Source organism: Rhinatrema bivittatum, chromosome 2, assembly GCF_901001135.1.
Source record: "Rhinatrema bivittatum chromosome 2, aRhiBiv1.1, whole genome shotgun sequence".
Lineage (NCBI taxonomy): Eukaryota > Metazoa > Chordata > Amphibia > Gymnophiona > Rhinatrematidae > Rhinatrema > Rhinatrema bivittatum.
Window position 1 is genome coordinate 518,906,156 of NC_042616.1, and position 14,598 is coordinate 518,920,753.

Sequence of the window (14,598 nt, forward strand, 5' to 3'; positions counted from 1 at the left end):
GAGTGATGTCATCAGATTGCGCTGGCTCTGAGATTAACACCGTCAGCTCCAGCAGCTAATGTCTATGGAACACTGCATTGTTATACTACCAACTGCTGCCCAGCATAAGATAAGAACATAAGAAGTTGCCATACTGGATCAGACCAAGGGTCCATCAAGCCCAACATCCTGTTTCCAACAGAGGCCAAACCAGGCCACAAGAACCTGGCAAGTTCTCCTCCAAAAACTTATCCAAACCTTTTTTGAACCCAGCTATGCAAACTGCACTAACCACATCCTCTGGCAACAAATTCCAGAGCTTAATTGTGCATTGAGTGAAAAAGAATTTTCTTCGATTAGGCTTAAATGTGCTACTTGCTAACTTCATGGAGTGTCCCCTAGTCTTTCTATTATCTGAAAGTATAAATAACCGATTCACATCTACTCATTCAAGACCTATCATGATTTTAAAGACCTCTATCATATCCCCCCCTCAGCCGTCTCTTCTCCAAGCTGAACAGCCCTAACCTCTTCAGCCTTTCCTCAAAGGGGAGTTGTTCCATCCCCTTTATCATTTTGGTTACCCTTCTCTGTACCTTCTCCATCGCAACTATATATTTTTTGAGATGTGATGACCAGAACTGTACACAGTATTCAAAGTGCAGTCTCAACATAGAGCGATACAGAGGCATTATGACATTTTCCGTTTTATTAACCATTCCCTTCCTAATAAGTCCTAACATTCTGTTTGCTTTATTGACTGCTGCAGCACACTGAGCTTGGGTTGTAGCATCTAATATGGAACCCAACATTGTGTAATTATAGCATGGGTTATTTTTCCCTATATGCATCACCTTGCACTTATCCACATTAAATTTCATCTGCCATTTGGATGCCCAATTTTCCAGTCTCACAAGGTCTTCCTGCAATTTATCACAATCTGCTTGTGATTTAACTACTATGAACAATTTTGTGTCATCTGCAAATGTGATTATCTCACTCGTCGTATTTCTTTCCAGATCATTTATAAATATATTGAAAAGTAAGGGTCCCAATACAGATCCCTGAGGCACTCCACTGTCCACTCCCTTCCACTGAGAAAATTGTCCATTTAATCCTACTCTCTGTTTCCCATCTTTTAGCCAGTTTGCAATTCACGAAAGGACATCGCCACCTATCCCATGACTTTTTACTTTCCCTAGAAGCCTCTCATGAGGAACTTTGTCAAACGCCTTCTGAAAATCCAAGTATACTACATCTACTGGTTCACCTTTATCCACATGTTTATTAACTCCTTCAAAAAAGTGAAGCAGATTTGTGAGGCAAGACTTGCCTTGGGTAAAGCCATGCTGACTTTGTTCCATTAAACCATGTCTTTCTATATGTTCTGTGATTTTGATGTTTAGAACACTTTCCACTATTTTTCCTGGCACTGAAGTCAGGCTAACCGGTCTGTAGTTTACCGGATCACCCCTGGAGCCCTTTTTAAATATTGGGGTTACATTTGCTATCCTGCAGTCTTCAGGTACAATGGATGATTTTAATGATAGGTTACAAATTTTTACTAATAGGTCTGAAATGTCATTTTTTAGTTCCTTCAGAACTCTGAGGTATATACCTTCCGGTCCAGGTGATTTACTACTCTTCAGTTTGTCAATCAGGCCTACCACATCTTCTAGGTTCACCGTGATTTGATTCAGTCTATCTGAATCATTACCCATGAAAACCTTCTCCATTACGGGTACCTCCCCAACATCCTCTTCAGTAAACACCAAAGCAAAGAAATCATTTAATCTTTCCATGATGGCCTTATCTTCTCTAAGTGCCCCTTTAACCCCTCAATCATCTAACGGTCCAACTGACTCCCTCACAGACTTCCTGCTTCGGATATATTTTAAAATGTTTTTACTTTGAGTTTTTGCCTCTACAGCCAACTTCTTTTCAAATTCTCTCTTAGCCTGTCTTATCAATGTCTTACATTTAACTTGCCAATGTTTATGCTTTATCCTATTTTCTTCTGTTGGATCCTTCTTCCAATTTTTGAATGAAGATATTTTGGCTAAAATAGCTTCTTTCACCTCCCATTTAAACCATGCCAGTAATTATGTTGCCTTCTTTTCACCTTTCTTAATGTGTGGAATACATCTAGACTGTGCTTCTAGAATGGTATTTTTTTAACAATGACCATGCCTCTTGGACATTTTTTACTTTTGTAGCTGCTCCTTTCAGTTTTTTTCTAACGATTTTTCTCATTTTATCAAAGTTTCCCTTTTGAAAGTTTAGCACGTGAGCCTCGGATTTGCACACTGTTCCTCTTCCAGTCAGTAAATCAAATTTGATCATATTATGATCACTATTGCCAAGCGGCCCCACCACCATTACCTCTCTCAACAAGTCCTGTGCTCCACTGAGAATTAGATCTAAAATTGCTCCCTCTCTCGTCGGTTCCTGAACCAATTGCTCCATAAAGCTATCATTTATTCCATCCAGGAACATTATCTCTCTAGCGTGTCCCAATGATACATTTACCCAGTCAATATTGGGTAATTGAAGTCTTCCATTTTACTGCACTACCAATTTGGTTAGCTTCCCTGATTTCTCTTAACATTTCACTGTCCATCTCACCATCTTGACCAGGTGGATGGTAGTATACCCCTATCACTATAGTCTTCCCCGACACACAAGGGATTTCTACCCATAAAGATTCAATTTTGTATTTAGTCTCATGCAGGATGTTTATCCTGTTGGACTCTATGCCATCCCGGAAATAAAGCGCCACACCTCCTCCCGTGTGCTCCTCTCTGTCATTGCGATATAATTTGTACCCCGATATAGCACTGTCCCATTGGTTATCCTCTTTCCACCATGTCTCTGAGATGCCAATTAAGTCTGTGTTGTCATTCACTGCTATACATTCTAATTCTCCCATCTTACTTCTTAGACTTCTGGCATTAGCATACAAACATTTCAAAGTTTGTTTTTTGTTTGTATTTTCATTCTGCTTTTTAATTGATAGGGATAAGTTAGAATTTTTTAGCTCAGGTGAGTTTTTAGTTACAGGCACTTGGACTATTTTTCTAATTATTGGAACCTCACTGTTGGGATGGCCTAATTCTAATGCATCATTAGTATCCTTTGAAGATACCTCTCTCCGAACCATGAGCTGCTGAGCGACTGTCGGCTTTCCCCTTTGTTCTAGTTTAAAAGTTGATCTATCTCCTTTTTAAAAGTTAGCGCCAGCAGTCTGGTTCCACCCTGGTTAAGGTGGAGCCCATCCCTTCGGAAGAGACTCCCCCTTCCCCAAAAGGTTTCCCAGTTCCTAACAAAACTGAATCCCTCTTCCTTGCACCGTCGTCTCATCTACGCATTGAGACTCCGGAGCTCTGCCTGCCTCTGGTGACCTGCGCGTGGAACAGGGAACATTTCAGAGAATGCTACCCTGGAGGATCTGGATTTAAGCTTTCTACCTAAGAGCCTAAATTTGGCTTCCAGAACCTCCCTCCCACATTTTCCTATGTCGTTGGTGCCCACATGTACCACGACAGCCGGCTCCTCCACAGCACTGTCTAAAATCCTATCTAGGTGACGCGTGAGGTCTGCCACCTTCGCACCAGGTAGGCATGTTACCAGGCGATCCTCACGCCCAACAGCCATCCAGCTATCTACATTCCTAATAATCGAATCACCAACTATGACGGCCAACCTAACCCTTCCCTCCTGGACAGTAGGCTAGCTAGCCTCTGTCTCCTCCTGTGCTCCACCTCCTGGTGGCAGGCACTTTCTGGGTCCGACCAGAGGGCCGTACCAATCCTGCACTAGGCCAAGTGTCCACCTCCAGGGCAACAGGTTGCCAAGGCCATGGACTCGGCGGAGTCTCCCGCCGTGCAGGCCATCCCTGGCCTAGCTTTGGCTTAATTGATGGAAAGACTATGGTCTCAAGTACAGGATCTTTTTATGGCCATTTCAGGGGGTCTGGCTCAAACCTTGCCCCCATGGGCATCATTGGCTCTTCCAGTTCCACTCCGTTTCAGTGGGGATCCGCGCCTCTGCTGAGGCTTCCTCAACCAGTGCTTTATGCAATTCGCACTGCAGCCTGCATTATTCCCAAGTGAGACCACCAAGATTCATCCACTCATGCCTTGAAGGGAAAGCTCTGGCATGGGCTTCCCCACTTTGTGAGAGTTCTGATGATATCCTCAGTCATCTCTCCCACTTCATTTCCGTTTTCAAGTGGACCTTCGAGGATCTCGGCTGACAGGTGATTGCTGGTCACCATCTTCTTCACCTCTGTCAAGGCTTGCATTCGCTCACCGAATTCATGGTAGAATTCAGGACTTTAGCTACAGAATTCGGCAGGGAAGAGGACTGCCTATGGGCAATCTATCTGGAGGGCCTATCTCCTGCCCTCAAGGATGAGCTTGGCTGCCTGTGAGATTCCCACATCTCTTGAGGACCTGATTTCCTTGGTCAGCAAGATTGACCACTGCCTACGTCAGCGACACCAGGAGGTAAAGGTCCCCTGACCTACTGCCGTATGCCCAGCTCGTGCCACAAGCCCCCAGTTGAAAGCCTTACTAGTACCACCTCCTTCACCAGAGGAACCGATGCAGATCAATCGCGGGTGCTTGTCTCCTGAAGAGCACCTCTGATGAAAAAAACAAGGCCTTTGCTTATACTGTGGTGGTTCCAGACACCTTCTGCAATCCTGCCCCGTGCTGCCGGGAAACTACAAAGCTTAAGCCCGGCAGGGGTCCCAAGCTTGAGCGCTACTGTTACTGGCCCCCAATTACTACTCCCTGTGTCCCTCTTTAGAGAATCTCGCTCTTTTGCCATACCGCACTCGTGGACACCGGGGATAGTGGCAATTTTACTCTGGATGACATCGTCACACTCCTCCAGATTCCACTTCAACCTCTGGATGTGCCTCTCTGCATCGCATCTAGACAGGGAGAGCACCTTCCTGGACGCATTACTCATCGCACCGTGGCCTTCCGCCTCACCGTGGAAACCCTCCATGAAGAGGAAATTTCCCTGTTCATCTTGAAGCGTTCCACGCATCCAGTAATCTTAGGACTTCTGTGCCTCCAGGTCCACACACCTCATTTTGACTGGCAATCCCTGCAGTTAATTCAGTGGGGACCTCAGTGCCAGAAACGCTGCCTGCGACAGGTGTCTCCAGTGGTTACCGTTTTGAACTCTGTAACCCTTTCCAGATTACCTGCTCCATATTCTGACTTCAAAGATGTGTTCTCCAAACAAAATGCTGACATCCTGCCTCCACTCCAAAAGTTCAATTGTCCCATTGAGCTCCTGCCAGGCACCATGCCTCCCAAGGGCAGAACCTACCACCTCTCACTTCCGGAAACCCAAGCGGTGTCAGCGTACATTAAGGAAAATCTAGATAAAGAATTCAAAAGACTCTCCGATTCCCTGGCAGGAGCCGGATTCTTCTTTGTGAAGAAGAAAGATGGCAGTCTACATCCTTGCATAGACTCCGTGGGCTAAATGCCGTGACTCGCAAGGATTGTTACCCTCTAGGGATGTGAATCGTTTTTTGACGATTTAAAATATCGTACGATATATTTTAAATCGTCAAAAATTGTTAGAGGCGATATTTAATAGGAATTCCCCCGATTTATCGTCAAAAATCGTAAATCGTGGAAGGGGGAGGGGAAGGGGGAGGGCGGGAAAACTGGCACACTAAAACATCCCTAAAACCCACCCCGACCCTTTAAAATAAATCCCCCACCCTACCGAACCCCCCCAAAATGTCTTAAATTACCTGGGGTCCAGTGGGGGGGTCCCGTTGTGATCTTCCACTCTCGGGCCACGGGTGCGTTGATAGAAATGGCGCCGGCGCTACCTTTGCCCTGTCATATGATAGTCTAACACTGCCAATCCACAAAAAGTGGGGGTAACCCATATTCCAAATTGATCAAACAATCCGCACACGAACAATCTTTTATCATTTATTATATGTGTTGTTTTTTGGTTTTTTTTTTATAATTGCTTTTTATTTCACCCCAGTGTCACATCTTAACTAGATCTTCAATATAGAAACGATTTTTTTAGAGACGATTTTTTTATTAAAACAATTTCTAAAAAAATTGTTTCTATATTGAAGATCTAGTTAAGATGTGACACTGGGGTGAAATAAAAAGCAATTATAAAAAAAAAACCAAACAAAAAAAAAAACAAAACACATATAATAAATGATAAAAGATTGTTCGTGTGCGGGTTTTTTGATCAATCTGTCATATGATAGGGCAAAGATAGCGCCGGCGCCATTTTGCTTCCTGTCCCCCGACGTCACGAGCATAGGAGGTCGCTCCCAGACCCCTGCTGGACCCCCAGGGACTTTTGGCCATCTTGGGGGGGCCTCCTGACCCCCAAAGACTTGCCAAAAGTCCAGCGGGGGTCCGGGAACGACCTCCTGCACTCGAATCGTGTTGCCATACGGCCGGCGCCATTTTGCAATATGGCCGGCTGGCCAAAAGTCCCTGGGGGTCCAGCGGGAGTCCGGGAACAACCTCCTGCACGGCAACACGAAATGTTGGCAAGTCTTGTGGGGGTCAGGAGGCCCCCCCAAGCTGGCCAAAAGTCCCTGGGGGTCCAGCGGGGGTCCGGGAACGACCTCCTGCACTCGAATCGTGTTGCCGTATGGCCGGCGCCATTTTGCAAAATTTTGCAAAATGGCGCTGGCCGTACGGCAACACGATTCGAGTGCAGGAGGTCGTTCCCGGACCCCCGCTGGACTTTTGGCAAGTCTTGTGGGGGTCAGGAAGCCCCCCCAAGCTGGCCAAAAGTCCCTGGGGGTCCAGCGGGGGTCTGGGAGCGATCTCCTACGCTCGTGACGTCGGGGGACAGGAAGCAAAATGGCGCCGGCGCTACCTTTGCCCTGTCATATGACAGGGCAAAGGTAGCGCCAGCGCCATTTCTATCAACGCACCCGTGGCCCGAGAGTGGAAGATCACAACGGGACCCCCCCACTGGACCCCAGGTAATTTAAGACATTTTGGGGGGGTTCGGGAGGGTGGGGGATTTATTTTAAAGGGTCGGGGTGGGTTTTAGGGATGTTTTAGTGTGCCGGTTTTCCCACCCTCCCCCGATTTACGATTTACACGATATTTAAAAAAACAAAACCGCGACGATCCGATTCCCTCCCCCCCCAGCCGAAATCGATCATTAAGACGATTGATCACACGATTCACATCTCTATTACCCTCTGCCCCTCATCAGCAAACTTTTTGATTGCTTACAAGGAGCTCAGATCTTTACAAAGTTAGATCTCCGAAGGGCATACAATCTTGTACGAATCCAGCCAGAGGACATCTGGAAGACCACCTTCAATATGAGGGACGGCCACTACGAGTATGTAGTAATGCCTTTCAGACTTTGTAATGCCCCTGTGGTCTTTCAGCGTTTAATGAATGAAATCTTCCAGGACCTACTATACTCATTTGTCGTGGTATATCTGGACGATATATTGATCTTTTCCAAAGACCTGAAGTTTCACCGCTCACATGTTCAGACAGTCCTCCAACGCCTCAGAGACAATCACCTCTATGCAAAGTTAGAGAAGTGCATTTTCGAACAAACCCGCCTTCCATTCCTGGGCTACATCAATCGTGGCTTCACCATGAACCCTGAGATACTTCAAGGTATTCGAGATTGGTCTCGGCCAGTAGGCCTCCGATCCTTACAACCTTGGGTTTACAAACTATTACAGGCACTTCATCGTTAACTAATCCACACTAGCTGCTCCACTCACGGCCATGACTAGGAAAGGTAGTAACCTCCACATTTGGAGCCCCAGGGCTCAATTTGCTTTCCACACCTTGAAAGAGGCCTTCTGTACCGGACCATGTCTACGACACCCAGATCCTAACCGTCCCTTCGTCGTCGAAGTTGACACCTCCACCATTGGGGCCAGGGTGGTCCTGAGCCAATATTCTTCCAAGGTGGTCTTAGTACCCTGCTCCTTCTACTGGCACAAGTTTTCTGCCACAGAGCAAAATTACACGATTGGGGATCGTGAACTCTTAGCTGTGAAATTGGCCCTTCAAGAATGGCGGTTCTGGTTAGAAGGAACGCAGCATAAATTCACGATATTTACAGACCACAAGAACCTCGAACACTTAAAGGAAGCCCAGCTCTTGAATCCAAGACAGGCCCGATGGGTGCTGTTCTTCGAACAATTCCACTTTGAATTCCGCTACCGCCCAGCAGCGAAGAATACCTGAGCGGATGCTCCCTCTCGCTCCCTTGAGCCAGAAGATACGCCTGAGACTCCTAGACATATCATAGACCCAGCATGCATATCCCTTTCAGTTACCAATACGGTACCAGCTGGGAAGACGGTGGTCCCATGCCGACTCCAGGAGCGCATTCTTCGCTGGGCCCACGACTCGAAGTTGGCCAGCCATCCTGGCCAGGCTCGGACCCTCGAGATGTTAAGAAGACATTACTGGTAGCCTAGCATGGTTAAAGACTCCCGTAGTTACGTGGACTCTTGTCCCATCTGTGCACAGCAAAAACCCTCAACTCGTCCTCTGTGGGGACTCCTCGAACCTCTTCTGGCTCCCACTGAAGCCTGGTCAAACATCTCTACTGACTTCATCGTTGAGCTGCCTCCATCAAAGGGCAACATGGTCATTTGGGTTATTATCGACCATTTTTCAAAGATGGCACATTTTGTTCCACTACTCAGTCTCCCCTCGGCTCCTGAACTGGCAAAACTCTTCCTAAACAATGTATTCCACTTACATGGGTTACCCAAAGAGATTGTTTCAGATCAAGGGCCATAATTCGCCGCCAAGTACTCACAGTCACTTTGCAAAATGTTTGATATTACCCTGAATCTGACATCGGCCTACCATCCTCAAGCGAATGGACAAGCCGAGAGGACAAACTGCTCCCTGAAAACATTTCTGAGATCTTACATCAATGATCAGCAGGATAACTGGGCCAACCTCTTGCCCTGGGCCGAGTTATCCCACAATACTCATGTTGCCTCTGCTACTGATGCCTCACCCTTCTCTGTGGTCTTTGGCCACCAGCCATGCCTGCCTCTACCTGTGCCGCTCTCTGTTCCCTCTCCTGCAGCCCAGTCTACCACATAGACAATACGCCGGATATGGAATCAGGTCAAGGAAAGACTGACCTAGGCGGCCGAGTGGGCCAAACACTTCACGGACGCTCATCATCTCACTGCACCCCTGTTCTGGCCTTGCCAGAAGGTTTGGCTGAGTAATAAACACATCAGGCTATGCCTTCCATCACAACGACTGGCCCCGAGATTCATCGGGCCATTCCCAATCATCCAGCGCATAGGAGCGGTCACATATCAACTACAGCTTCCTGCTTCCATGGGGATCCACAACACGTTTCATGTGTTGTGGATCCCCATGTGTTGTGGATCCCCTATCTTTCATCCAGCAGCCACTTCATCCATCTCTCATCCAGCAGCTACTCATCCATCCTTCATCCAGCAGCCACTCATCCATCTTTCATCCAGCAGCTACTCATCCATCTTTCATCCAGCAGCCACTTCATCCATCTTTCATCCAGCAGCCACTTCATCCATCCTTCATCCAGCAGCCACTTCATCCATCTCTCATCCAGCAGCTACTCATCCATCCTTCATCCAGCAGCCACTCATCCATCTTTCATCCAGCAGCTACTCATCCATCCCTCTTCCAGCAGCCACTTCATCCATCTTTCATCCAGCAGCCACTTCATCCATCCTTCTTCCAGCAGCCACTTCATCCATCCGTCATCCAACAACCACTCTTCTAATCTCCATCTAACAGCCTCTAGACAGACATTTTAAAGGTTCCGGGATCAAATCAACACAGATCCAACCAGTCTCCTCCTAAACCTTCTATTAGGCTCCCAGTTCTTTATAATACCTACCTCATCTACTGATCTCACACAAGGATACAATACTACTCACCAGCACCTCATCATGCTCCCTATCCCTATACCTACAATCCCTTACAATCCCAAACTCACACCCAACAAACCCAGGATTCTAGGCATCCGGAAACAGAGATTGATTCCAATCATGATCTCTCCCATCTCTCAAACGCTAGGATTAACACTATTTACGCTCACTTTGTTCAACGCACAATCGATTACAAAAAAACTCCACCTTCTCAATGATCACCTGACTGATAACAACCCCGACATTTGCGCCATTACTGAAACATGGCTGAAACCCACTGACACAGTTCTATTGAACCAGCTCCCCAACCACCTCTATGACTTACATTCAATCCCCAGAATCAAAAGAAGGGGTGGAGGGATCCTGCTAGCCTCCAAAAAGGGCCTTGGGCTCTCACCACAACTATCCACTACAATAAACAATACTGAAATTGCCTTTTTCAATTCGGACCATCTACAAATAGCCCTAGTCTACTCACCACCAGGTACCTTAGATACTGACCCCTCACCATTAATTGAATTCACAACCAAACACTTCAAGCAGGACAAACCAGCTATACTGATGGGAGACTTTAACCTACATGTAAATAGCGCTTGTTTAACCCACAACTGTGACATCCTTCTCACAGCACTAAATCACCTAGGCTTCAATCAGATTGTCAAAGATCCCACGCACAAAGCGGGTCACACCCTAGACCTGATCTTTCTCAACAACGGCATAACTTCGACCACCAACCCTACATGTGTCCCGGTCCCATGGTCGGACCATCACTTCATCTCTGCCGAACTTCAAATCAAAGACAAGCCTCGTCCTATCTACCCAGCAACAACTATTCACTACAGGAAACCTTGCTCTATTGACAGTCTTAGTAAACTTCTCACCAAAGAACTCGACCGACTGGACCTCACAGACGCTTCCTCAGCTATCAACTCCTGCCTTAAGATAACAAACGAGGTCGCAGATCTATCCTGCCCCTCCATCACCAAATCTTTGAAACCACCCCAAGCCAATAGACATCCGTGGTTCACTCCGACACTAAAAACTCTTAAACAAGAACTTCGGAAAAAAGAAAACAGCTGGCGCAAATCCCCATCCACCACCACAATTCTAAACTACAAATCCCACCTTAACACATACAGACTAGCTATCCTCAAGGCCAAAAAAGACTTTTTTGCAAAAAAAATCCACAACTTCGCATTCGACTCCAAAGCCCTATTCTCATTTGTATCATCCCTTACAAAACCCTCCCCACCTATCATCCCGGACGAACAAGCAGCCAATAAAGCTTTGGAACTAGCAATCTACTTTGATAACAAGATCACCAACCTCCTTAAGCCAATCTCCACCCAACATCTGACAGCAACGCCCCCTAGCACCTCAACACACAACAAAAAATGCAGCTTATCATCGTTCGAGACCCCGTCATCATTGGAAATCGAAATCATCCTCAATAAGCTTAAACCTTCCTCTCATCCACTGGATACCATACCCTCCAATCTTTTGCTATCGACTCCCAACACCATCTCCAAAGCATTAGCAAACATCATAAACTGCTCTTTAACTCAAGGAAAGGTCCCAGATCAACTCAAAATAGCTATTCTGAAACCTTTACTAAAAAAACCCAACCTGTCAACAGCAGACCCTGCTAACTTCCGCCCTATCGCCAACCTTCCCCTAATCTCAAGAGTGATGGAAAGATTCGTCAACAAGCAACTGTCTGATTACCTGGAGGAGAACAATATACTCTCCCCTTTCCAGTTCGGATTCAGGAAATCACAAAACACAGAAGCTCTACTAGCATCATTATCTGACACCATCCTCCTCAACCTTGAAAGAAAACAATCATACCTCCTCGCTCTTCTCGACCTATCCGCCGCATTCGACACAGTTAATCATGCCATCCTTCTCGAGCGGCTATCAGATATAGGAATCCGAGGAGAAGCTCACAGTTGGTTTCAATCATTCCTAGAAAATAGATCCTACAAAGTCAAGATCAATAACGAAGAATCACCTCCTATCAAATCTATCCGAGGAGTACCTCAAGGATCATCGCTCTCCCCTACTCTGTTTAACATTTACCTGCTTCCACTCTGCCACCTACTCTCCAGCCTCAAGCTAAAGCATATTTTCGCTGATGACATTCAGATACTTCTTCCCATCACAGAATCACTGCAAAAAACTTGGGCTCATTGGAACAACTGCTTACAATCCATCAATTCCCTGTTATCCAGCCTGAACCTCATACTTAATACAAATAAAACAGAAATCCTCATCATCTCGCCTGACGAAAACCATACTCTCTTCAACGTCCAAAGCACAACACAATCTGCAAAACCATCCATTAACCACTCACCTTCTGTCAGAGACTTAGGGGTGCGCCTCGACAATCAATTCAACCTTAAATCCTTCGTTCACAACACAACCAAAGAATGTTATTTCAAACTCCAAGTGCTCAAAAATCTGAAACCACTCCTTCACTTCAGCGACTTCCGTTTAGTAGTTCAGTCTATAATTCTGTCTAAGTTAGACTACTGCAATTCTTTACTGCTAGGTCTTCCAGTCTCATCTATAAAACCCTTACAGATGGTGCAAAACGCTGCGGCGAGGTTACTCACCAACACCAATAAAAGAGCCCACATCACACCAATTCTGCACTACCTTCAAATAAAAGCCAGAATCACTTTCAAGTCATTATCAATGATCCACAAGGATATTATGGGCAGCGCCCACCTAAATCTTATCTCGCAACTCCGCCTTCACACATCACAAAGACCTATCAGATATAATTACAAAGGTTCTTTATATGCTCCCCCGATTAAATCTTCACTAACTAAACGAGCACTCTCCACAGCCGGGCCCACCCTTTGGAACTCATTACCGCCGGATCTTCGACTAGAAACTTGCCATCTATCTTTCAAGAAAAACCTAAAAACGTGGCTCTTCCGGCAAGCCTTTCCGGAATCGCAGGAACACTCCGACACCGGTCAAAGAGCAAAATAGCTCAATACAAAGTCCACGACCGCCCATATACCCTCAGGGCCCGAACACGCCTTATCTGGACAGTCCACTTGTTACGAAAGACCCCTTTGTTGATGCATTAGCTCACTAGCTCATGCTCTTCCCATGTTTATGCCCTTCAACAATGTTCACTGTCACCTGTATACCCCAACCAGTACATTCCAACCTAACTTACCAATTATTTGTAGCCAATTTTATCTATTTTATTCATGTTATTTGACAAATTACTGTTGTCTATTTTATATTTAATATTTAATGATTTACGTTCTTTTGTTCAAAAACTCTGTTTAATGTAACGCCTTACCCGCGACAGTTTTGTTCTATGGAAACCGACCTGATTTGATTTTTATATCGAGAATGTCGGTATATAAAAACCCTAAATAAATAAATAAATAAATGTGTCCCTTTTAAAACCGCTAATCTTGTCTTGGCCTTCCCGAAGGCCTCCTGCACCCACACAGCATTATACTGAACCTGAGAACACCTTACAAGTAAAGGAGGTATTGGACGTCAGACAACGGAAAGGTCATTGGGAATACCTCCTGTCATGGGATGGCTTCGGACCGGAGGAGAACTCGTGGGAGCCCTCCCACCACATCTATGACAAGGACCTCATGTCGGAATTCCATCGGGTTCACTCTGACAAGCCCAGGCTGGTATGGGGAGGCCTAGAAGGGGGAGTAGTGTTGCGCTTCCCGGCCGCATCCGCTCTGCGGCCGGCCCTGCTCACCTCGCTCTCCCATCCACGAGCTCCGGGCTCTCCTCCTCCGCAGCCACAGCCAGTTCGCGGCGTCCCCCTCTCCCCCGCTCTCATTCCCCAATGCAGGCCTCACAGCGGAGCTCTGCATCCTTGGCCCCGCCCCTAGGTGTGCGTGTTGCTGGCCTGAAGCCCTTTAAAGGGCCAAGTGCGGGAAAACCCCGATAGGTGCATGCTGATTACATCACAGATACTCCATATAAAAGGCAGGGCTCAAACCCATGATCCCTGCCTTGGCAATTGGGTCGTAACTCCGGTGTTATCTAGTTTGCCTGTTCCAGTGTCTCCTGTTCCTTCATTTCTCCATTCCTGGTAGTACCCTTTGAACTGATCTCACGGTACTAACCTTTGCTTGCTCCTGACCTTGTCTGACTGCTGCCCGGATCTTGACCTCTGCCTGTTCACTGACCATGTCTGATCGCTGCCTGGAACCTGACCTCTGCCTGTCCACTGACTTCGTCTGACCGCTGCCTGGAACTTGACCTTTGCCTGACCTGACTACTCCCGGATTAACTAAAGGTACTGACCCCTGCTGGACTGATACTCTGGCCTTGATCCTCGCTATCCACTCGGACACTCTATTCTGGCCTCCTATGACCTTTCGACACTCTTGCTTGGACATCGACCACGCACCCTTGTTTGTGGTGGGCATGCCCCTGTGCTTCCACTCTAGGAGACCCTGCAAGGCCTACCCAAGTGCTCAACCTGCGGAAACCCCAGGTTGCTATTGGCGAAGCTCCAGCAAGCCTCTGTCTCCTCCTGTGCACCGCCTCCTGGTGGCAAGCATTCTCTGGGTCTGACCAGAGGACCGTACCAATCCTGCACCAGGCCAAGGGTCCACCTCCAGCGCAACAGCTATGAGTGGATTGGCCGAATATCGTATATGTTATCCTGTGTT